Source organism: Microtus pennsylvanicus, chromosome 2 (genome assembly GCF_037038515.1).
Source record: "Microtus pennsylvanicus isolate mMicPen1 chromosome 2, mMicPen1.hap1, whole genome shotgun sequence".
Classification (NCBI taxonomy): Eukaryota; Metazoa; Chordata; class Mammalia; order Rodentia; family Cricetidae; genus Microtus; species Microtus pennsylvanicus.
The window spans coordinates 3,525,461-3,549,609 of NC_134580.1; positions in this window are offsets into that span (position 1 = coordinate 3,525,461).

The window sequence follows — 24,149 nt, forward strand, 5'->3', positions numbered from 1 at the left end:
AATACACCAGACTCCTTAGTGACAGTTTCCCAATTATTTCATCTCTTACCCTGCCAGGTATGGGATCCTCACAAGTGTCCTGAGGTCCACTCTCCATCACTTTCCCCTGTCTTGCAACTCTAATAGAAAACTTTCACCTCAGGCTGCCTGCCCTACCTTCATTGTCAGCTTAAATGGATTTAGAAGAACCTAGGAGATTAGCCAATCACACCTCTGGGTAAATCTGTGAGGTTGCTTTCAGAAGGGATCACTGGAGAGAAGACCTGGCCCACATGTTGGATGGCACCATTGCATAGGCTGGAGCCCCGGGTGGAACAAGAGGAGGAAAGGAGACCGTGAGTGGAATGGAGTGCCAGCATTCTGTGGTGTCCTGGCCTGCCATGACCTGAGCTGTTCCTCTCTGCCATGCCTTCCTCTCCATGGTAGACTGAGACCCCAAAGATGTGAATCAAAATTAACTTTTCTTCTTTGCTTCTGTCAGTATTTGCCATGCAATTAATACACAGCCTGTTTCCTCCCACACCAAGGCTCCTTGTTCTGGGTGCTCCTACCCACCTAGCTGCAACCCTTTGTAAGCCCTGCTGGCTCAGGCCTGCCTGAAGTTTCTTTATACCTCTGTCCTAAGTCTTCACATGGCCTCTCCCACTAACTCTATGGTACTGGGGACCTCTGAGCACCTGCCTTTCCTGAAAAGAAAGCTCTGTTTGCCTTCAGACCTACGCTCAACAACCTGGCAGTGAGAGTGCCCACTGTACCAGGGAAGAATGGATATTATGGGATAAGCAATGAGTGACTATCAGTGAGGGAGAGAGAGAGAATGAGGAGTAAGAGATTGAGTGAATGGCTGGGCATGCAAGACTGTGAGTGGGGAGAGCATGAGGGGTCCGCCTCCTAGTCGAGGGGAACACCTCTACTGGGGCATATTTGCCATTGTTGTGCCCTGTCCTGCCCAGTGCCATGGGCTGAGTCAAGCCTAGGCAGTGTGGGTGGCCTTAACAGTGCTCCATTTTGAGAAGCCTATTGCCCACCTGGGTTCTCAAGGTCCTATCTGGTCACCTAGTGCCTGACCCTACCACGACCCTGGCTAGGGCCCCTCCCATCTGCTTTTCGCTATTGCCAGCCCCAGCTAAAGGTTCTGAGTTTCCAAGCCACAGTGGCCATGCCACTGCCTGGAGGTCACAGCTGGTCTTGCTTCCTTCAGGCTGTCGCATCCTGAACTCCGCCCACCACTTTGCACTCTTAGTAGCCCTGCTCACCAAGCTCGAATGAGGCTTTCACAAACCTCAAAGGGACTCTAGAAAAGCCGAACCTCTCCTTTGCAAATTGGCCCCCTTACAATCTTTTTATGGAAGCCACCAAAGTCATTCTCAAGTGACTATCCCCAAGCCTGGGGTAGAAGTGAAGGGGAAACAGAGTCTGGAAGGTTGCATGGAGGATCATACAGGAAAAGCAGAGGAAGACTCAAGATGAGGGGGGTCACTGAGTCCAAAGGGGTCTTGCCAAGAATAGAGGAGATATCATTGTTCCACCCACTCTTCCCCTCCTATCCCTTGTTTGCTGGCCTCTCCCATGCAAGCTGTACTTCCTCTTGGAGCTAATCCAGCCAGCTTGCACCCAGCCTGACTACCCAAGGAACCTGGGTATCAGCTTTTCCACTGTCCTCATCCCCCTCATTCTCTCGATCCCACAATTGCCCCGAAGCGCCTGCCCAGCTCCAGCAACCTGGTTCTCTCAGCTACAGTTCCCTGCCAAGCCTCTTGTGGTCAGCCACAGCCCTGTCTCCATGAAGCCACAGTCCTCTTCAGTTCTTTGAGAGGAGGCACAAGGGACCCATCACCAGCTCTGTGTAAACTGTCGTATTACCTGGACCGGTCTCCACTGCCTTTTCGTCCCTCACTTCTTCTTTGTGTCACCTGTCCATCCCTCTGCTGTGGTCTCTCCCTGAGACCTGAGCTCTCCAGCTGTATCCTTATCCCCTGGTTGGTGTTGCTGGACTCCTATCGACGGTGAGCTTCTGGGGGTCACTAGGAGGTCAGCGGTCAGCCTGTGCACACTGAGGCTGCATCAGTGAACACTGACTTCTGTAGATGAAGAATGCTCCTTCCTCGTGCTGTAAGGCAGCTCAAGAGATGGCCTCCAGGCTAATCAAAGAAGCACATGAAAAAGGCCCGTTACCCACGTGTACACGTGGCTTGAGTGATCATACAGAGGTCAGCCAACACCAAGAGCTCCTGAGAACCCTGCTGGTCATCTGCACCTGTATGGGTCATTTGCTGTCAAAGATTCCCTTATCCAGGGACATGGCTTGCTTGTCCCCGAACCCCACTTTCAGGAATTTAATCCATGGGGTAAGATTAGAGTACGAAAATTCACTATTTAAGGACTTTCCCCAAGGCTTAAATAGCCACGGGGGTCAAAAGGAGATGCCCAGCGGGCAGTTCTGGAAACCTGATCTTAATGCTAACTGACCACTTGGATATGGTCTGGCTCAGGGATAAAGTCCCAGAATTCTAATTTAAGATCCATTTTTCTCCAGACATTGTGATTCTAGACTTTCTTTTCTGAATCCTCTTTTAAAATTTCCGGGAGGGGGTGGGGGGTGCAAAGGAGGATGCTTTACTGTTATCAGTTCAACAAAGCAAAGTGACAACCAAAACGCTACTTAAAATACAAAAAGCTATGGGTGTCTTTTTTTCTTTTGATTGGTTTTTGTTTGTTTTGAAAGGCAAGTAGAAGACACGCTGTAAAAATCATACCTCTGGCTTTGGGGAGGGAAACTATGAGGCAGGAACTGGCCCAGGGCTCTGCCAACTCCTGGAAGTCCTGAGCTTGGTGGCCTTGGGCAGCCTGAGGAGAAGAAGGGACACTGTATGATCATGGACCTGCTTGCAGCTAGCCAGGGGTAAACTCGTTGAAGACTTTTGGCTCTGCCTGTGCCAAGGTTCAAAAAAGAGTGAAACGAGGCCAAGCTCAGCCAAGGGTAGAGGAACTGTCTGGGACTCCCAACAGCTTCCTGAAGGGAGGGAGCTTTACAAAGGACAGTGACCAGCTGCCACCAGGTACGCTGCCCCCTCCCCATGCCTGAGGAGAAGTTTGTTGAGATTCCCTGATGTCACCAGGCAGGACCATGGGCTAGGGAGAAACAGCAGGAGAATGTCAAGTAGGGAAGGTGTGCAGAACTTGCTAACAGCAGCGGGGAGCAGGGATAAAGAGGGAGAGGGTCTTCCTCATAGTTCAGGATGTGGGAATCTGCACTCAAGAGGCCCCTCTACCATTGCCTATTGAAACTTCCAAAGGAAGTCCCAAGGGACATTGTGGGATTTGGTCCTTGTGGACAGGGGACAGACTTCAAAGGTACTGACATGACAAAACTAGACTAGGCCCCAGTTGGGTCAACCATGGGACTTAATTAAGGGGGAAATCGCCTCCCCAAAGGCAGACCTGTCTTTGGGTTACTATCCCCCAAGCCTCAGTAGGGATTGTGCTCTGAGAAATCCAACCAGAAGCCCTGGGATGGGGTGGGGAGGGGGGCTTGAGTGGCAATTTCCCAACAGCCACTGCCTGGAGGTCAGGAGGGATCCTCACCCCTGAGGATTCCATCCTAACTGACACTGAGGGCAGTTGAGAAGCACTGGGCCTGGAGCCACCTACAGAGGAGTCAGTCAGTCATTACTCAAGCCATGGAAGTCAGGCTCTGCGTCATGTGAAAAGCCAGAAGGGCTGCGGGGAAGAGTCCCACCAAGGCTCTAAGGAGCCCATCTGACAGTTCCAGGAGGCTTGAACACCATGTACAGAGTCCGATTCATGGTCTGAACAGCCAGGCCAACTGCTTGGCATCCTCCCTAGAGCCGGGCACTTTGGCTTCTAGCCTGGGAAGCCCCCACTAAGCTCCAAGTCTGACTGATGACCTGATGGTCAGAGAATGAGCATTGTCCAGATGACCTCAGGACATAGTCAGTTCTGCAGACTCACCTAGCCTATCCCCAGGGCATTTGGACTATTTTGGGCTTAGATTTGCAACGCCCCTCAAAACGACAGTTGAAGGGGTGTGGCTAAGTTAACTGTCTCCTATGACTCTGAAAGATCACCAGTAACCCCCAACCAAGAGTAACATACAAGGCAACAGCTGTGCAGGCTGATGATAGAAAGGTTAGCAAGAGAAAGCCCCATGAGTCCCTTACACTGCCCTCCTTGGACCTCAGGAATGACCCCCGGTCTAGAATTCAGCTGACTTCAGTACAGGGCTCAGACCCTAAAGCCTTGTTTAAATAGGTATGGTAACCCATCAGTGACAAGATGGGTTCTATTGCTCATTTTTAGTTTCTTTTCCTCAATGAGGGATACTGAGTCCCTGAGTGAGGTTCTGGAAGTCAGGGCCTGTTGAGGGAACTCTAATGAACAGTGTGAGTTGAAGGCAGAGAAAGGCCAACAGGTGAAAGCTTTGTGGGCAGAAAGGGTGTGTGTGTGCCCCTGATGCCAAGCTACTCCTGGAAGGACAAAAGCTGGGCCCTGCTCAGCTAAGGTGGATCAGGCTGGCACCGGGGGGGGGGAGGCTGCCAAGAAAAGCTACCACCATGAATGACAGAGGGACATTCAAATATTGTTCAGACAAAAATATTTGAGAAGACCTAGGAGAACAACTGAGGTCTAGGGCTTGGGATCAATCTCACGTCCCCAGAAAATTCCCAAATGAGAAACCCCAGGGCAGCTGCTGTGTCTGCCTAGGCCCTCTCAAGAGGCCTCCTTCCTCTTCAGAAAAATCTCCTGAAGTTGTCACCGCACTGCTTACTGCCCCCTCCCTGTGACATTTTGGCCTCTCATTCCTGAGGAACATTCCTTTGGGATGTAGACCTGTTTCTGAGCCCACTTCCTGTGAAATAAGGGAATTGCCCAAGGGTCACTATTAAACATGTTAAGCAGTTAACTTGAGATGAGTTTGGATCCTTAGCAGACATGTCTGTCTGTCTGTACCCTGAGAAATGATGGTTTGGGACTTTATGGGTTCTCATCTACAACTACAAAAGGCGTTAGGCTGTCAAAAACACAAGATCTCTAGCAGAAGTGTTGTGATGGCCACTGTAGCCCTGGTAGAATTGGGGGAGATTTTTTTTAACTGTTCCAAACCTGTGTGAGAGACACAGGTTTCTAAATCATCAATCCAAGTGGCCTCCTATAGCATTTTGATGGTTCAAGTCGGGATTCGACCTGACATGCCAGCACAAAAACTTTGTATTTTCTGGCACACCACTCTCCGGTACTCTGCCAAAGACAGTGGGGCAAGCCAGAGACCCTGACCTCGGCTGGAGAGGACCCAGGATTTGGGGAACAGTTTGAAACAGAATCTAATTTTATCTGTGAGACAGTGACAGCAGCTGCTACCTTTTGTGTAATGACTGTGTTTACATGATTCCTGTCAGGACCAAAGTCTCGCCAAGCCCCACTACTAATTCAGCTACCTTCCTTGTTCTGCTTTTGAAGACTTAACATTGATTAGAACCATGGTAGTATTGGGCAGCCATGTGGCTTGGGGATCTGGATGGATTCCTCCCACACACCCACAGCCCACAGATTCCTTTGAACTTAAACCCTTATTTGTCTACCACAGAGGGTCCCCCATACTGTTTTAAGGGTCCCCTAAGAACATGGAGACTCACCTAGGCTCAGGCCTGTGGAGGCTCTGTTTGAGGTCAGGGCCCCTGGACATCGATTTTTTTATTTTAATTTTTTGAGCAACCAGAAATGGCTACATGCTGTGTGTGTTTGTTAGGAAGGATTCCCCATTAACCCCTCCTGCCATAGCCTTTTCTTTTTGTGCCTTCTCAAACTGGGGCCCATGTCAGCCTATTGCTGTTCTAACCTCTGACAGAATGTGCTGGCAACCTGGGACAGCTATGGTTCTGCACAGAAAATTATTGAGGCTGTTAAAGCATCCACTACCAAACCCTAAGTCCACAGACCACTATGGAAATAGGAACACATCTGTTTGTTCTTCAGAGGCCGGGAACCAACAGAGCCAGCTGAGCTAAACTTCCTAGTTAGATCTTTGGCCAGGGGTTGGGGAGTGGATCTCACCATACCCTGTGTATATGCCCCAAGGTTGTGCAGGAGAAATTGCCGTGGGGACAAAACCAAGGGGACTCTCTTTTTTTTTTTTAACCACTAGGCCCCAACACTGTGACTTCTCATTCCTAGAACATGTCTTTTTTTTTCCTCTTTCAAAACGGAAGTAAAAGATTAGCTTTGAATCTGACCAATCAGATGCTCATATAGGCCATACGGGAAAAGGAAGCAGGCTTGTGAGCTGGGAGAAGAAGGGTTCCAGGTAACAGAGACAGGCTGCCTCCAATTGAGTACTCCTAACAGACAAATAGTTTGAACCAGACCAGCTCCTAGACACAGGCACAGCTGCTGGCCAGGTTCCAGCCATTTTCATTTGGCCAAACCAGAAAACATTGCCCAGCTTCTGCAGCAGAGTCCTGTAACTCCCCGCACTGTGCCCTAAAAGCAGCATACTCCATTTGACAAATAGAATCTATACCCAAACTCTTTTCAAGGACCTTGCACCACTTCTTGCCTCATGGGGAATCCCCGAGCAAAGCTCAGTCTGGTCTCTGTCCTTCTCTGACCACAGCTCCCAGACAGGGAAGGGCCTATGAGCTCAGACAGAAGATCCCATCTGGGCCACCGTTGCTTTGTAACAGGGATTCACTGTTTCTTGATGGGGAGTAAGAACAGAACAGTGAGGGCAGATGTCATGCAAAGAATGTTGACAGAAAAGGAGAACTCTAAACCTGGCTCTGAAATCAGGGTGAGCTGCAGAGGGGAAGGGAGAAGGGCCAGCACCTCCAAGGGGTGGGATGGTCCATCACGGGTGCCACCTAACCATCTGATCCTCTGTACTTGTCGTGTTCCGGAAGTGAGGACCAGCCCCTTTGTGGCTGGAAGTTTCACTGTTAGACTGAGGTTGGCCCTTGGGTGGCCGGAGTGTGTGCCTTAGGGTGGCTCATGGACCATCACTGCTGACAGCTCAAAAAAACAATGTGTTAGAAAAATGAGCCCCCTGGATTTCACACTAAAGAGGACATAGTCTGCACCGTGCTTTCACAGACTGCCCCTCGGCTAAGAGGCCAGGGTGGGGGTTCTCAGAAGGTCTCGTGCTGGCTGTCATTTCCCTTTGTCACCCCTTTGGGTGGAGTTTGAAGAATCTATTAGAAGGGCACTGGTGCAGTGTGGTAGGTGTTTGGTCACTGCGACAAGTACTTGGCCAGACAAGGGAGGAAAGCTTATTTGGGCTTGTAGTTTCAATTATTTTATCCCATGGACGACTGAATCCATTGCTTAGCTATGGGGCAAGGTAAACCACTTACTCCCTAAGGACCAGGATGCAGAACAACAAACAATGTCCTTCAGTAATATTCTCCTAATGAATGACTTTGAGCAAGACCCCACCTCCTAAATGTCACCAAATTATGGCTCCAGCAATGGGTTAATCCACTGATGAGACCAGAGTCCAGTCACCTCTCAATGACTGGATCCACCAGCTGGGCACAAAGACTTCAACACTTCAGCTAATTGGGGACACTTCACATCCAAACCACACGGGGTCACCCTCACCCTAGCGGGGACCTGAATAAAGAAACCTTGTTCCAAAGAAGGCCTGGATCTATAAACTGTGGGACACTTGAGACTGTTTTCTTTCTTTAAGGGCACAGAACCCCAGCGCGGAGCTTGCCTTACCAGGGGCTTTAGATTGTACTATGTTTTGTTGACTTGCATTTGTCTCCATTACCTATAGTCGTGGGGGAGGAAGGAAGTGGGGCACCAGCATACAGGACAGGGCAGTGTTGGCCAGTGTTGGCAGGTGGCTCCCATATTTGCAGAGAAAGATGCAGGGTTGTGGGGGTCTTCTTGGCTTCCAGTCCATGGTGGCCATGGCTGCCTACCAGCCCACCTCTACAGCTCCTTACTGCATAGAGCACCCAGGATATCCTGTCCTGTCACGTGGGAAAGAGGGGAGGCAAAGCCTAGAAGCCAGTAGGAAAGACAGACTTTGACAGCATAGTCACGCAGGAGGGCGAGTGAGCAGAGGAAGGAACATCTCTGCTTGGAGAATGGGTGCAGGCCTCACCGAGGAAGGGGGATGCCAGCTGAGGCTTGAAACACACAGAGACATGAGCTGGGTGGTTGGGAGGGGAAGGGCCTCATAGCAGCAGAAAGCGATCACAGAGACCCACAGCAAGGAGGATTTGGCCGGCTGGAGGCTGAGGATACTGGGTGGAGGTTTGTCCTCGTGATGGCCAACCTGGCCAACATAGCAGAAGGAGGAAGTGGGCTGGGTACCCATTGCAAAGCCATTTTAAAGTGCACGGTGTCTTATAGGATTTTTGAAGGGTGTGAAGGGGAGGCAGCTGACAACTCTGGGCCCTTTCAAGAGGAAAGGCCCATATAGGAGGAGACAAAAGAGGTGGCCACCCTACTTCCCTCTACCCAACTGAGCTGTCACTCAGCAGGGATTGGTCAATGTCAAGTGGCTCAAGATAGATGCCAGGTGACCCAGGCACAGGAAGACAGTCTGACTTGTCAGGGCTTTCCTTCCATCTCTGGGCTATAGCAGAAACATTTCCTTAATTGCCACCTCAGTTGTCCCAAGAGAGTGTTCTTCACCTTTGAATCTGAGTCCCAGATGGGGACTGGAGTTCATGAAGGAACCCTAGGATTGGGAGTCCTCGGGGTGGTCTGAGGGTGAGGTGAGAATTCAGAAGGACCCTGATTAGACTCTCTGGGACACAACGCAGCCTTCACACTCCCAGCAATCCTCTCTCCTACTCCCATAGAGCCAGGCCAGAGGCAGATGCCTGCTCTGTGCTCCTGTGGAAGCCCCACACCTCCACTATTGCTGTGTGGTCTTGTTACCGAACCTGCAGGTCCTCTTTTCCCTTTTGTATCCATTGGCAGATCCTCCAGCAATTCTGAGAACCCTCAGGAAACTGCATCAGGGAAGGGACACATTTAGAAGCAGCTTCTCTGACAGGCCTGAAACCTTAAGGTGTTTTTCTAGTAGAGAGTTGTGAGGGTGTGGTGTGCACTCTGTTTGACATTGTCAAAGCTCTTCTGGGAAAGGGAGCCTTTATGGACCAGGCCCTACCTCCTTCTTCCTACCCTAATTTGGCTGGATCTGTTATGGAGATGGTGGGTGTCTTTTAGAATGAGATGATAATGAGCCCAAAAGAGTCTGGAGGGTTAGTGGCCTGGGAGATACCTAGGTGGTCCAGTAGCATGTGGTCATTGGCATCTAGTTGTTACTCCAGAAAGTGAGCAGCATCTGGGAGAGATCACCAGTCCCTGGGATTTGAGGGTTAACCCTGGAAAAATCCCTAAGCTATTTTGCCTTTGCAGTGCCTACTGCATGAGGCTGTGATGAAGGCTGAATGGGTACTTACCAGGCTTGGGCAAAGCCGGTCCCCACAATGGTGTGCTGTAGGCGCTGTGCTGTTGGGAGACATTGCATCATGAGGGTTGGATTACAACTGGGTGGGAAGGGCTGTGAGGGTGGTAGGCACATCCCTCAGGGGACGGGGGAAATAGAAGTGGCATAGAGAATGGGTCAGAGGCCTGGGAGGGTAGCATCTGTGTCTAAGGAAGAACCAGGAGTGTTGGGGGGGGGGGTTAAGGCCACTCTGTAGAAGGTTCTACCCCTCACTTCTGCCTTCTGTCCATTTGACATATGGCAGGCTGGACACTGGGTTGGAAAAGTACAGTGGACAATAGGGTAAGCGAAACACAAGCCTTTTTCTACTGTAAGCCTCAAGGAGCAGAGAGTTGGTTAAGATAAAGGCCGTGTCACACACGGTGGTGCTCAGTGGGCTGCAGCTCGATGGGCCGAGGAGGTAGCCTAGCCTCTTAAGACCTCTTTCAGCAGAGGATGCTTTCCCATATTCCATGAAGAGAAGCTGGGAAGGAGTCCTGAGGTGCCGAGACCCCACTCATCCCCAGAAATATGTTCTCACATTAGCCGTCATCCCCCAAGGGTCAAGTTGGACGTTAGGAAGAATGGAGTGTGAAATGTGTCTGGCTCATTGTCAGTTACTGCTGTATCCTCAAGTTTTCCCCTCTCAGAGGCCCTCTCTGCCCACACAAATTCAGTCTTCCTAACCGACCGCAGCAGAAGAGGTAAGCTCTGGGCCCCACAGGCCCTCAGCTCCTGTCTGTTGAAGGAATAATGTGTACAGAAAGTTCCTGTGAAGCCTGGTCAAGGCAAGGTTTCCAGAACCAAAGAATGAGCGAAAGGCAGATGATCTGGCTCCCTTTCCCTGACATCTCTTGCAGAAGCCCAGGAAATGAGACCTCTGCTTTTTCTGCTCAGGAACTGCAGGCTCTTGTCTGGCATCAGCCTGTGACTCAAGAAGTCTTAGACCCCTGAGTTAAAATGATCCTGTCTGACTTCTCTGGCCTGCTGCTCTATGCTGAATGAGTGAGTGAAGGGAGGTGATATGGGCAGAAGAGGCACAGGGCTCATTGGAGCCAAGGACACAGCAGCTGATAGACATCCCTGGGACGAACGCTTCAACTGCAGTGTATTTAGCTGGGAGCAGACAGGTGGAGAAGGAAGGCTTCCCCAGACATTCCCTAAGAGGAGCTGGGGTAGGCCCTGGCAGCCTCATGAGTCTCGGGGAAGAAGGGACCTGAGTATGCAGAGGAGGCCAAGATGGCCAGTGTTATTCAGGCTTCGCTGTAGAGGGTGGGACTGACTGCTCAGAGAGGAGAGCAACAGCAAAGAGTAAACCCTACAGCTTCAACACCTCTGGCCATTCAGAGGCCCTCATGAATGGGCTGTCTAACCCTTGCCCTCCTCCAGGGCACACAGTCTAGGTCATGAGGGCTGCAATGGAGTCCCGGGGTGGCCTTGACTCAGCAGGTGTCCTTGGCTATGCGGGCAGAACTGGGCGTGAATTTCTGTGTTTTCTGTTTCATTCTCTGTGTGCCTCTGAGCCCTGCACCAAGCCAACCAGCCTCTTGTCACTGCAGCTGTCCAGCATGGGTCTTCAAATCCCTTCCCAGGCAAGTTTTAGGGGGACCTTGTCTTTCATGCTGTCTCTGATTGGAGTGTTAGGTAAAACCCACTTCACAAAGGGAGTGCGGTATCATATCCTGCTTCTGGAGAAGAATACAAAGTTGGTGTCATCCTCTAGACATGGGGGAGGGGTATCTCTAGCAAAGAGAGTTCTTTCCGGGGGGTGGGGATCTCTAACATTGAGAAGCAGTTCCATCCCATTGGCCCCCTCATTCATTCATGAATGAAATAAAAGCCCTGATCACATTCACGGGATCTTGAATGAATCAATTCTAATTTTGAAACCTTTTTTCTTCAATTATCTCATCAGCCAGTGAGGCCAGAGATGAGTGATTCTGGCCTGGGTGATTCGAAAGACTCTAGGAAGGCAGGAATGTCGGTCTGAGGGTCTGAGGCCGTGGAGTAGTAATGAGAGCCAATGGGGCTGGCCTAGATGCTTCCCCTTCCCAGGACAGAGGGGCTTCTCCGCTTTGACCAGCACCCTCATCTGCTGTCTCTGGTACCCAGATGGAAATCCACTCCTCCTCCCAGCTGCAGAAGCCACAGGACATCCTGGGTGGCCGGAGTGTTGGGAGCTGTGACAGATTGTGTCCAAAAATGCAAAGCAGAAGTCTTGAAGAGTGAGTCAGTCTGACTAGGTAGGGGGACAAGAGTGAGATCTTGTTTCCCCTTCCCCCTCCAGGGATCCTTTACTTAGGATCCCATGTACAGAGAGAGCCCTGTGGATCTGGGATCTACTTCCTGGAAAGTTCTCCCCCAATGCCTCCCTAAGGCCTGTTGGATGAGAGCTAGGCTGAGGGATAGCAGCCAGGGCCCTCTCCCCTACTGAGAGCACCTGAGTGTGTACCTCCCTGGCCTGGAAACTGGGAAGCTGCTCTGGAATAGTGGCTACTTATGTCCCTCAGAGAGGAAGCTTTGAGATACTGCTGCACCTCTGGGGCCAAGAGGCCACCAAGCCGTTTGTCTCGCTCATGTGACTTTCCAGGCAGGTACCAAAAGAGAGCAGAGAATTAAAAGGTTCTGGCCTTGTGCTACTATAGGGTTTTGGCATGTCCTTTCCAGAGCAGTCTCTGTCCTGTGGGGCTCCGAGATGCCTGGGATATGGGGTTTGGCCATGTATCATTTGTTATCTCTTAAAGGGACAGGGTACCCAGGTGACAGACCAGGCCAGCAGATTATAACAGTTCTTTTTCTTATAATAAAAAGGTGGGAAGATAGGCCTAGCAGGTTGAGGGAATTGTGACGGTGGACTATCAAGACAGTTTCAAGTTTATTTGTGGGCCTCATCTTGGGGGGGTGCTGAGAAAGCTGGGTGCTGATCACATCTTGAGGTAGCTGGTCACTTTACTCCTGACCAGGGTTTGTGGTATGGAAATGTCTGGTGTTGGCAGAGCAGAGGACAGAGTTAAGTCTAAGAAGAAAAAAAAATTCAGGACCAGTGAATTGAGAGCGGTGTATCTGGCCCGCGAAAGGTGGACCCTTCATTTCGGCTTCCTGAAATTCACAAAACATAAGTTTAAACAGCAGCATATTTATGTCAGAATGACTGTGACAGATGTTTTTGCACAATGAAAAGTATTTGTAAGACTATGAAAGGCAGCATGAAAGATAAATTTGATAACTTACATTTGTCCTCACACCTTTGTAACTTACAGGTACACATTTTAGTAATTTGCATTTGTATATTTTAAAATATCTTTTATTTAGAACATATTAGAAGTCATACTAAAAGTTGTTTATAAAGATGTTGTCCTTTTAAATTGACAGAACTTCTCAGTTGTCAAACTGCATCAAAGATCTTTGAGAAGGATAAAATTTTACTTGAGGAGTCATTGATTTAAAAAAATTACAAGAAACTTACTTGGTTGTCTACCTAGAGCCTCTCCTCAGGGTCCTCCATGGTCGTTGGGGGTCAGATTTGCCTTTTGTTGTTAAAAGCAGGGCTTGCCAGACTCCAAAAGATCCTGTGTCTTAGAAAACCTGTAGGAGGACAAGCCTGCCTTGACCTGAGCAGCTAGGCTGTTAATTCCAGTGATTCTGTCCACTGTCTGGAGATATTCAGTTTAGCGGAAAGGCAATTTTGCCCATTAGCGCTTTCACTTGAAGCGAATTGCAGATGGACGTTGTTCTGTACCCATCTGTCTTCTGTCTTCTTTGGAGAAAATAGGGTGCTGCTGCTAGGAGCCAACCTGTCTCTCTGTTATGAAAAGTCCTTTAATAATTAAACAATTAAATGGGGAGAAGGGGGCTAGGGGGGAGAAGAGAGAAAGGCAGAGAGAGAAAAGAGGGAGAGAGAGAGAGAGAGAGAGAGAGAGAGAGAGAGAGAGAGAGAGAGAGAGAGAGAGAGAAGCTACTTCTTCAGAAGAGGGATAGAAAGAGAGAAAGCAGGCTGGAGAGGAGGCTGGAGATCTGCTTGCCTCGGTGGAAGGAGGGGTTGGTAGGGGCTTGTCGTGTGTGTGTGTGTGTGTGTGTGTGTGTGTGTGTGTGTGTGTGTGTTTGTATTGGTTGTTTTTATTGAATATGCACAATAAAAAAGCATGAAAAAATCATTGATTTACAAAGGGACTCTCTCTAAAATTCAGTTAATGCTTTCTCCTTATGACAGCATAATTTGAAATTATCTCCTCATACTAGTATAGTATCGGGAGGCAAGGAATCTGACTGTAAAGTAGTTCCGAGTCGTCTGTGTAGTGCTTTGATTTGGGTGATGTAATCAGTCAGATTTCCGCCAGGGTTCTACTGCTGGAGCTGAGGATTGCACAGTCCAGGGTTGAAATCAAGTGGAGGTCCTGGGTACCTATCGAATGGCAAGGGACACCTCTGATCTTGAGCTATCATATGTATTTTGTCTTCGATTTGGATATAGTTCCAGTCCCCTGGTGAAATGACAAGAGTGGCTCTATTCTTTCAACACCTGGACTCATTCCAAAGCCATCCTTATTAACATCGTCGGGGCCGGAAGCTTGGACTCTGTGCCACAGCTGAACCAAGTATTTCATTCTTGTAATTGAGGTAGACACTCTGATGGCTTTATGGAACATGGCCAATCCCTTTGGGCAGCTGGGGCCAGTTTCAGCATTGTTGAAGCCTGGGAATCCTAGAGGCGCCCCCACAGCAGCATCTTCGCACTTCTGGAATCTCCTCAGGCGCAGTAGCATGTATTTCATGTATTTCTTTTGAAATACAAGGTCTTTTTGAAAACACTCAGCTTGCAAGTGTTCACCATAAATTCTTTCTAAATTTCCATCAGCGCTTTTCTGTTGATGAAATGACAATGTTCTCTAAGATATTATTTTCCTCTGTTATTTCCGACTTTTGCCTTATGATCATCTCTGTACAAGAGGGACGGGAGGATCCTAAGCTGTGCTCATTAATATTCTGATCATTGAGTGGTTTGTCTCTGGTAGAGCCTCCCAGTCTAGCTCCCAATTTGGGTATTCCTGTGGAATTGCTTGTAGTTTTCCCTCGACTTCAAGCTTGTGTACCCGGTGTCTTTTGTCTTGCAGATAGAGCTGAAGCTCCTCCACTTTGCCCTGAAGCTCCTCCTTTTTTACTCTGGGTCAGGGAGTGGGACTTGTCTCTTAAAGGGACAGGGTACCGAGGTGACAGACCAGGCCATCCCTACTTCTATCCTTGGCATCTTGTCTAGGCCTTGGTTGGTATGCCAGGGAGGGGTAATGCTGTCCTGAGATATCTTTCCAGTAAAGGGAAGACCACATTTGTCCTTGTGTAGAAGTGGATTCAGAGAGCTGAAGGCAAGCTCTGGGAAGCAAGCAGCACCATGCTCTTCTAGGATGGAGCCACTAACTCAGACACACCAGTTAAGAATTGTGGAGCTAATAGCAGCAGCATCTCCTCTGACATCTTGGACATCTCAGGTCTCAGGAGGCTATGCTGTTCTCTAAGTCACTTCACGTTGTGTGAACAGTGCCTTCTGGGCTGAGCCTTGCCCTGGAGCCCTTTTGCAGCTTAGAAGGACTCTGCACCACCTGCCCAGAACCACCTGTGTGATGCAGACTGACAAATACCTTAGTTCCAAAGTAAAAAGTTACAAGATATAGACACACCAAACAATATGGGAACATGGGTATAATACAAGGGCATATTGAAACTGGAGCAGAAAAATAGGACCTGAGACTATACTTGTCATGGAAGTCTGGGGTGAGGGGTAGTTGTGAGGGGGTGCTACCAAGTTTATTCTGTGGGATAGACCAAGAGCTGTACATTCTGGAAGGGAGGCCTGCATAGTGAAAGTGACTGTGGGCATCGACTGTGCTCACTCTAATCAGAGGCCCCCTCTGTCATGATTTCTAATCAGTCACAATGATATTTGGTGCAGGTCTTCAAATCCTTGGGGTTGAGGGGTAGATTTTAAATCCCGAACAAACCCCTACTACAACTGTTCCAGGGATCTGGGTGTGAGACCACCATATAGGGGTAACACCAAGTTCATTCTATAGGATAGACAAAGAACTCTGAACCCTGGAAGGAAGACCAATGGAGAGACAGCATAAGTGATAGCTCCAGCAGATGTGACAATTGAAAGGGGAGGAACAAGAAGAAGCCCCTCTTAAAGGGACCCATCTGCTTTCTCAAGGCTAAGCTGCCCTGGCTCTGCTTCATTCTCCTTTCTCAGATACTGGTGCTGATTGCCATCGGGAATGGGGGCAATGACTGTTCTGACTGGTTCCTGCAGAGGGAGGTGGTATCTTTGTGGTGCTGAGCAAAGAAAGAAGTCACTTGGGATGCATCTGAGGTCTTCAACAGAAGTAGTCAGCCACATAGATTCAGAGTGAAGGATGATAGTGTCTGTCCTTACATGGCGCAAGTGAGGCAAGGAGATAAAACTGTTAAAATATCTCTAACCACTATTGGAAATGTGATCTTAAACATCAGCTTTGCCCTTTGTAGGGGAGGAGAACAGGCAAGAAACCATCTCAAAAGCTCTCTATAAGCTTTGCCATGAACATCAATGAGGCTGATGGTTTCCTGATGCTCACTGTGAGGTGTGCACCAAGGAGGAGGCCACGGACTTGACTTGAACTCCAGAAGCTTCTCATCAGCCGCCTCAAGTTCAGAAATTGGCCGTCGTATCTCTCCTGTCCACATCTCATGAGGAGCACAGGGAGGCAAGCCTAAGGAAAAGGACTCTTTCACATCATAGTTAATATGTCTTGTTCAATGGGATGAACTGCAACCAAGCTACAGGCTGAACCACACACCAGAGCCCTGACCAGAGAAGGTCAGAGAAACGATCCTCTAGTTTTGGCAGATCTAAGTGTAGCTGTGCAATCAGCTTGTACGTCAGACCCCTGCAGAGTGGAGTAAAACTCCTGGAAACTTTACAGATGTAGTCAGTAAAAGTAATGTCTCCATTGCCAGTGTCCTCCCAACACCTGATACCCTGATCCATGTACCAGATGTTGAAGCCATGAACCTAACGTGAATGAAATCTGGATTCTATTCTGGTTGAAAGCACAACCAGACATCTAATTGATAATCCAAGAGAGAATATAAACCTATTAGATCTTCTAAGATTGCCTTGTGATTCACTATCCTGGTATCCTGAACAATTTATCCTAAATCTGTGAGGTTGTCACCAAGGTATCTGATGGTCTTCTTTAATGAGGGAACGTGGGTACTTAGGGCACAGGAAGACATGTTACAAGCATGAGAGTTTGTTGTCTCTCAGAGTGTCCTGTAGTTGGTAAATACATTTTTAAATTCATCATTTGAGAAGATGGCCATGGGCCTGTTTTTTTCAGCTTCAGGTAGATACAGAAGGATTGAATTGAGCCAAGGTAATGAGGTCCCATGTTTGGGTAGCATTTTCCTTATCATGAAGAAAATCATTAGTGTGAAATAAGTATCTAAATAACATCTCATATGGTTAGGCCTACTGTCCAGGGGCTTTAACAGTCCCTTTGGTTATTAAAAAAAGATGTGGCACCATTCATTTGGTTATACTTTGCATTTGGGTATTTAAGAACCTGTCGTTGGCAGAGCTGTCTCCTTGACTCTTCCTTTTGCCACTTTTTCCTTATATGTGAGAACAAGTCAAAAGTCTTGCTCGACCACGACTTTTTTAAAAAAAAAAATATATGGAGGGAATTTTCCATCTGTTTCAATCCTCCTCTTTGTAGATGGGACACTGATTAGAAGTCTCCCCACAAGTGGAGTCTCTGTAGCCTCTCTGAGCAGGAGAACAGATGACTCCCCACACTTACAGAACATTTTGAGAGATGTTCTATGGTCCCCTGGGACCTAGTTGACCTTGGAGGGCAGAGGGCAAACTCCTGTGCCTTTTAACGCTTTGGCTGCCTTAGTGCAGCCTCCAGGGATGTTATTGAAAACCCAGAAGACCAGGTGCACCAGTCTGGCACTTTTAACTACCATGTGATATTTGGAGAGGGTTATTTAAAAACAAGCAAGCAAACACTTAAACTTTGATCAAACATCCATTTATTAAGTCAGTTCCTATCATGGTTAGGTGGAGCAGACCAATAACTCCACTGATGTAAGCAGAAGTTTGCCATTAAAATATGGGACTTTCTCAACAGTGAGACATGTCTGCTTCTGAAAGCACCAATTACTTCAGAGAGGTTGATGGGCATTGAGAGAACTCATGATGGATTTGCCTTCAATGAGACAAGGTTAGCCATGTGGGCAAGAAACTGCTATTCCCTGGACTGCTTAACTGAACACTCAGAGCCCACAGAGAAATGACTGCTGAACTTGCCTAAAGGTGAGATGATCCTTCGGGGTTTCTGCTTCATGAAAATGTCTTCCAGACATTCTACAGGACACAGAAGAAAGTGACTGACAAACTGTCAAAATAGGCGGGCCTGTCTTTGAAATTTCCAAGTCTGCTGGATACTATGGGCCTGTAGGCTGAATATGGATGCCCCCACGGAAGAGAAGAACTTTGGGTGATTATCCAGGCAGCGAGACGTCTCTGTCGATTCTAGAGTTTTGGAAGTTCTTACAATGTACTTCCTGTTTACTTAGGTAATATCATATGCTTCTGGAGTCTTTGATGGAGTTGAAGAGTTTATATAGTTTTCCTCAGTTTTGATTAAAAGATAAGGTAGATATAAATATTGTAACTACAATTCTTGCTTGATAACTGTTTTGTTCTATGCAATTTTACTATGTTAAAGTTAAAGCCTTTTTTTATTTAAACAGAAAAGGGGAAATGGTGTGGGAGGTCCTTCTGTCTATGTGTTGCTTTTATTGGTTAATGAATAAAGAACTGCTTTGAGCCTATGGCAGGGAAGACCAGAACTAGGCAGGGGAAGCTAGGCTGTATGCTGGGAAGAAGAAGGGCAGAGTCAGAGAGAAGCCATGGAGCCACTCGAGCTAGATGCTGGGAACTTTACCCAGTAAGCTACAGCCACATGGTGATACACAAATTAATAGAAATACATTAAATTAATATGTAAGAGTTAGCCAATAAGAAGCTAGAGCTAATGGGTCAAGCAGTGATTTAATTCATACAGTCTCTATGTGAATATTTCGGAGCTGAGCAAGCGGCCCCCCTCCAATAGCAGCTCTCTTTGGGAGACATTTCACAGGTCTGGCAGTCTCTAAAGTAATTCATGCTTCAGTTTCTGCTCTCCGGGCCTCCATGTGTGGCCTCCCCTGTCACATGCCCTATGTCAGTGACTTTTTTTTTTAATCCACAGAAGAAGATTTCACAACTCATGTATCCTTCTTGACTCTAAAGGCACAACTACTTGGCTAAGGCTCTTTGTTGGCTGCCTGATTGGGTTGGAACTTGGCCTCCTCTGTTGTAGGATGTTAGTTGAAGGTGTGCTACATTTGTTTATGCTGTGGAACACTTGTTTAATGATGCAAAGATGTGTTGAATTCTTTTATGTTTCATCTCTGTGAAGCTGTGTTACTTTGCCTGTTTAAAATAGCTGATTGGTGGGGCTGGAGAGATGGCTCAGTGGTTAAGAGCATTGCCTGCTCTTCCAAAGGTCCTGAGTTCAATTCCCAGCAACCACATGGTGGCTCACAACCATCTGTAATGAGGTCTGGTGCCCTCTCCTGGCCTGCAGGGATACACACAGACAGAACATTGTATATATACACAATAAATAAATAAATATTTAAAAAAATTAGCTGATTGGTCTATAAAGAGATGAATAGCCAATAGCAAGGCAGAATAAAGGATGGGTGGGACTGGCAGGCAGAGAGAATAAATAGAAGGAGGAAAAGAGAAATCAGAAAGCAAGAGAAGATCAAGGATCCAGAAAAGAAAGGGCCAGCCACATAGCCAGACACAGAATAAGAAGGAAAGAAAAGATATACAGAAATAAAGACAAAAGCCCAGAGGCAAAAGGTAGATGGAATATTTGAAGAAAAGCTGACTTAAAAATTAAGTCTCTGAGCCAGGAGTGGTGGCACATACCTTTAATCCCAGAACTCGGGAGGCAGAGGCAGATGGATCTCTGTGAGTTTGAGACCAGATTCTAGGAGTTAGCTCCAGGACAGGCTCCAAAACTACAAAGAAAAGCAAAAACAAAACAAACAAAAACAATTAAGTCTCTGCTGCATACATGGATCTGCTTCTGAAGGAAAAAAAAGACAAGATCTTTTGAGTAAATTGGGAGCATGAGTGTGGGGCGAGGGAAGAAAGGAAGAAGAGTACGAAAGATGTATAGCTCAATAAAGACAATTTTAAAAAGAAAAAGAATTAAGTCTGTGTGATCAATTAGCTGGGGGGGGGGGGTAAAGACCCAAAAGAGTGAACAGAGCATAAAGAACAGCACCAACTCTCCTCCTTGAATTCAATCTGCGCACATGCTGCTGCTCTTTAGGAACAGAAAATGAGTCCCGAGGCCTTCCCCTTCCACAGGCTGTGGGGTTGGCTGGATGGGACCTTGCCTTGAGGGTGCAGCTCCCTTCATTCCTTATCTCAGCATCTCAGCACAAGCCTAGGCTCCAACAGTGCATTTCCTGGTGCTCTTTTTCTCCTCAAACTGTGTATTTTGAATTTCTTTTTGCCCAGTTTTCTCCTTTTTGTTGTAGTCCTGCCTGTGAGTGATTGCCTAGAACCATGCACAGAGCTGTCTTCAAATCTCCTCTGTAAATGAAATTACTCCAAAGCTTTTCGATTCAGCCTCAGGCAGATTCTTAAGACAAAGGCAAAGAGCAGCCACATTCTTTGCCAAAATAGCACAAAAATGGTTTCTAGCCCAGTTACTAATATTATTCCCCTCTGAAGCCTCTTGAACTGGGCCCCCATAATCCATGTTGCTCCCAGAACTATTATCTTCCAAGCTCCTACTAGGATGACCCCTTAAGCTCCACTTAGAGCACTTTCCTCAGGCAAAGTCCCCAAGTCTTCCACATTCCTCCAAAGAGCAACACGGTCATGTCTGTCACAGCAATGACTCACATCTTGGTACCAATTTCTGTCTTAGTTAGGGTTTTATTGCTATGCAGAGACACCATAACCACAGTAACTCATTGGGGCTAGCTGGCTTACAGTTCAGAGGTTTAGTCCGTTATTGTCATGGTGGGAAGCATGGCGGCAGGCAGACAGTCATGGTGCTGGAAGGGAGCTGAGAGTTGCACATCTGGATCCACAGGCAACAGGAAGTGACAGTGACACACTGGCCAGACTCGAACTATCTGAGACCTCAAAGCCCCAATGATGCACTTCCTCCAACAAAGCCACACTTCCTAATGGTGCCACTCCCTGTGAGCCTGTGTAAGCCATTGGTATTAAAACCACCACAGCTACTTTTCCGTTACTGTAACAAAACATAACAATGAACAATTTATAAAAGTGAAAGACCCTACAGACCCCCCCCCTCAGAACCCGCAGCTAGCATGCTCCCATGAGAACGTCCTGTTTGTTTGAAAGATTTTCAGGACCTGCAGTTGGCTGTTCCCATGAGGACATCCTGTTTGCTTGAGACCCTCAGGACCCCCTCAGGACCTGCAGCTAGCTGGCTCTCATGAGAACATCCCGTTTGCTTAGGAGAACAGGATACCTGTAGTCGGCACATGTGCCAAACTTAGAATGTTAGAAGTTCACAAAAGGAACAGTCGCCCCTATGAAAGACCCCTGCTTAGCTGCTGTAATGTCATTTTGCAAGGCTTTAACAAACAAATGTAAGTGCAGAATGAGGTCAGGGCCCCTGGCTGCAAAACAGGATATCTGTAAAATAGGATATCTGCAAAACAGGATTTCTGTAAAATCGGATGTCTGCAAAACAGGATATGTGTGGCCATACATCTGTGCTGGGAAAGGAAAAACTACATGTACCCATCGCCACATTCGAACTGACCAATGAGATCCCTGTAACCATGCATGCCTGCTTCTGTCGCCTGTTTCCATATAAAAGACCCCCTGCCCAGCCTGAGGGTGCGCAGGTCTTCCAAAGAGACTTTGACGCCCGCAGGTACCTGTGTATCTTCAATAAAGAAACCTCTTGCAGTTTGCAGCCAGTGGTCTTGGACTGTTCCTGGGGTCCTGGGGTCTTCTCCTGAGGGAAGATCCTCTCCGAGGGTCTTTCAAAAGAAAACATTTAATTTGTTAAATTACGTGTTGTAAAACATTTCCAGAAGGTTAGAGTCCCTGACCATTGTGGCAGAGAACTGTCAGCAAGCAAGCAGGCCATGGGGCTGGAGCAGTAGCTGAAAACTTACATTTGGCTTACAGGCACAAGGCAGAGAGAGCTAACTGGGAATGGCAAGGGCTTTTGAAACCACCAATGGTACATCTCCTCCAGCAAAGCCATACCTTCTAATCCTTCCCAAATAGTTCTACCAATAGGGGCCAAGTATTGGAATATATAAGTCTATAGGGGACATTCTCTTCAAACCACCCCAGATCCCTTCTAAAGTCACCAAATAGGGGAGTTTTAGGGGCTGGGATATTCTCTCAAGAATCTCTGCCTATCAATGACTGGGGTAATGGGCTTTAGTTCCCTTCTTGTCTCTGGCTTGAGTGGGTACAGTTTTGACTGGGGAAATACATGGGATCCCTAAAATGTATCAGGACTTAATTTTCCAACCCACCCATTTTTATTCCCTATCAGAAGTAAACGTGAGTTTAGTCTTTATGGGAAGAACTAACTATACCTGGCTTTGGGATATACATACCCAGTAGAAGGAGCAGTCTCAAATACTATGGGGAAAGGGTGTTGGAAAAGGAGACCCCATTCCCATTTTCAGGCAAGAGATTGTGTAAAATAGCAGTTTTGGAGTTAGCCAGATACTCCCCAAAAGGTTGGGATGAGGTTAGAACTTGAGCCAGGGGAGAAAGATAATATGGAGTATCCGGCTCCCATATCTACAAAGAAGTTGACCATGTTCTGTCCTGCATGTAGGATCTCCTGGGACTCCACAAGTTGCTCTGATATGATGAGAGCCTGTAGAGGAATACCTTGGTACCTGCCAATGTTCAAATGAGAGATGTGCTCTTGGGCTTTTGAGGTTCTTGGGACAACTGGCTTCCCAGTGATTGTCTCTGCAATTAAAACAAGGTCTGGGCAAAGGTCAAGAACATTTCCCTTTGGGCCCTCCCCCTTTGGGGGTATCTCTCCCAGAAGTACCCCAGCTATCCACAGAGAAAACATTCCCCAGCAGAGCCTTGTGTGAGGACCCTTCCCTCCCTGGGTGAGTCTCATGATCACCAGTCTGTCTTCCTTCCGCTTTGTTTCTGGGTCTAATTTGAAATAATGTGGAGCTTTGAAATGATTAGTGGAATTTTGGGACACTTGGCTCAAGCTCCTGTCTGACTCAGCCACCAGTCTCTTCAGTTTTCTGCAGCTTTTTTAGGGTCAGGAATCTGTCTCTCAGTAGAACCCCCTCTTTCAAAGGCCCTGGGACCATGCTAATGTGTTTCCTTGTTATCTCTTTATATCTCTGAAGAAACTAATAGGAGGTTCCACCTCCCTTTGCAGGTAGTAGCTGGGATGGGGTGGGGTGGGGGGATGGGACAATGACAGCGTTAGTTGAAGGATCTTTCTCCTTTCGTCATCTCAGCATCTCCATCATGCAATAGATAATCACTTCCTACACCGGGCTTCCCCTGATCTAAAGAAGTCTAAGAGTACTCGTGTGCACCAGTGGGGTCATTGCCTTGTCAGTTGCCTTCTCTGTTTCTCCCCTGGGGTCAGACTATGGCCTGGAATCAGCATGACATCCCTCCAAGTCATGAAGATGTTTAGTGGCTAGAAGGCCTAACGAAACACCTGCTCTCTTTCCCCCAGTCTTTATTTCTGAAAGCACTAAGACAAGCTTGGGGCCTTCCACTCCCACTCCCGGTCTAACGCATAAAGGGAGTATCCTTAGTACCTCAGGATGGGGTCCAGAAGGCTCTGGATGAGCCTCTGAGGGCCCCAAAGATGTGAAGGACAAATCTGTGAAGGAGGTGAGGCGTGATATAGGGGTTCAGGAGCATTTAAAAGAAGAGAAAGGGATGGAGGTAGGAGCCAGGGATGATATAGGGAAGGTCCCTTGGCCTTTAAAGAGGAAAGACTCATCCTGTGGGCCACGGTCAGCATAACATGTCTGACTGAAATCCCCCAGCAAGTGACATTAAAACTAGGGTTCTCCTGGAGTGGTGTGCTGGCAGTTTTTTGTCAACTTGACACCATCTAGAGTTCTTTAAAATGAGGGATCCTCAATTGAGGGTTCTCCCCCCAGACTGGCCTGAAGACAATTCTATGGTGCATTTTTTATTTATGATTGACAGATATGGGGGGATCTTGTTCACTGTGCGCAGTCCACCCATGGGCTGTTGGTACTATAAGAAAGCAGTCTAAACAAGCCAAGAGGTGTAAACTGATAAGCAACCCCCCTCCACAGCCTCTGCTTCAGCTCCTGCTTCCAGGTTCCTGTCCTGTCTGAGTTCCTGTTGTGACTCCCTCAGCACCTCAGTGTGATCTGGAAGTTGTAAACTGAAATAAATCCTTTCCTCCCCAGGTTGTTTATGGTCATGATGCCTTATCACAGCACTAAAAATCCTAATAAAACAGATGGCTACTTCTCATTATTCCCTGGGGAGTCTTGAAACCAGGCTCCTTAGCCAAAAAATAAATAAAAATAAATAAAA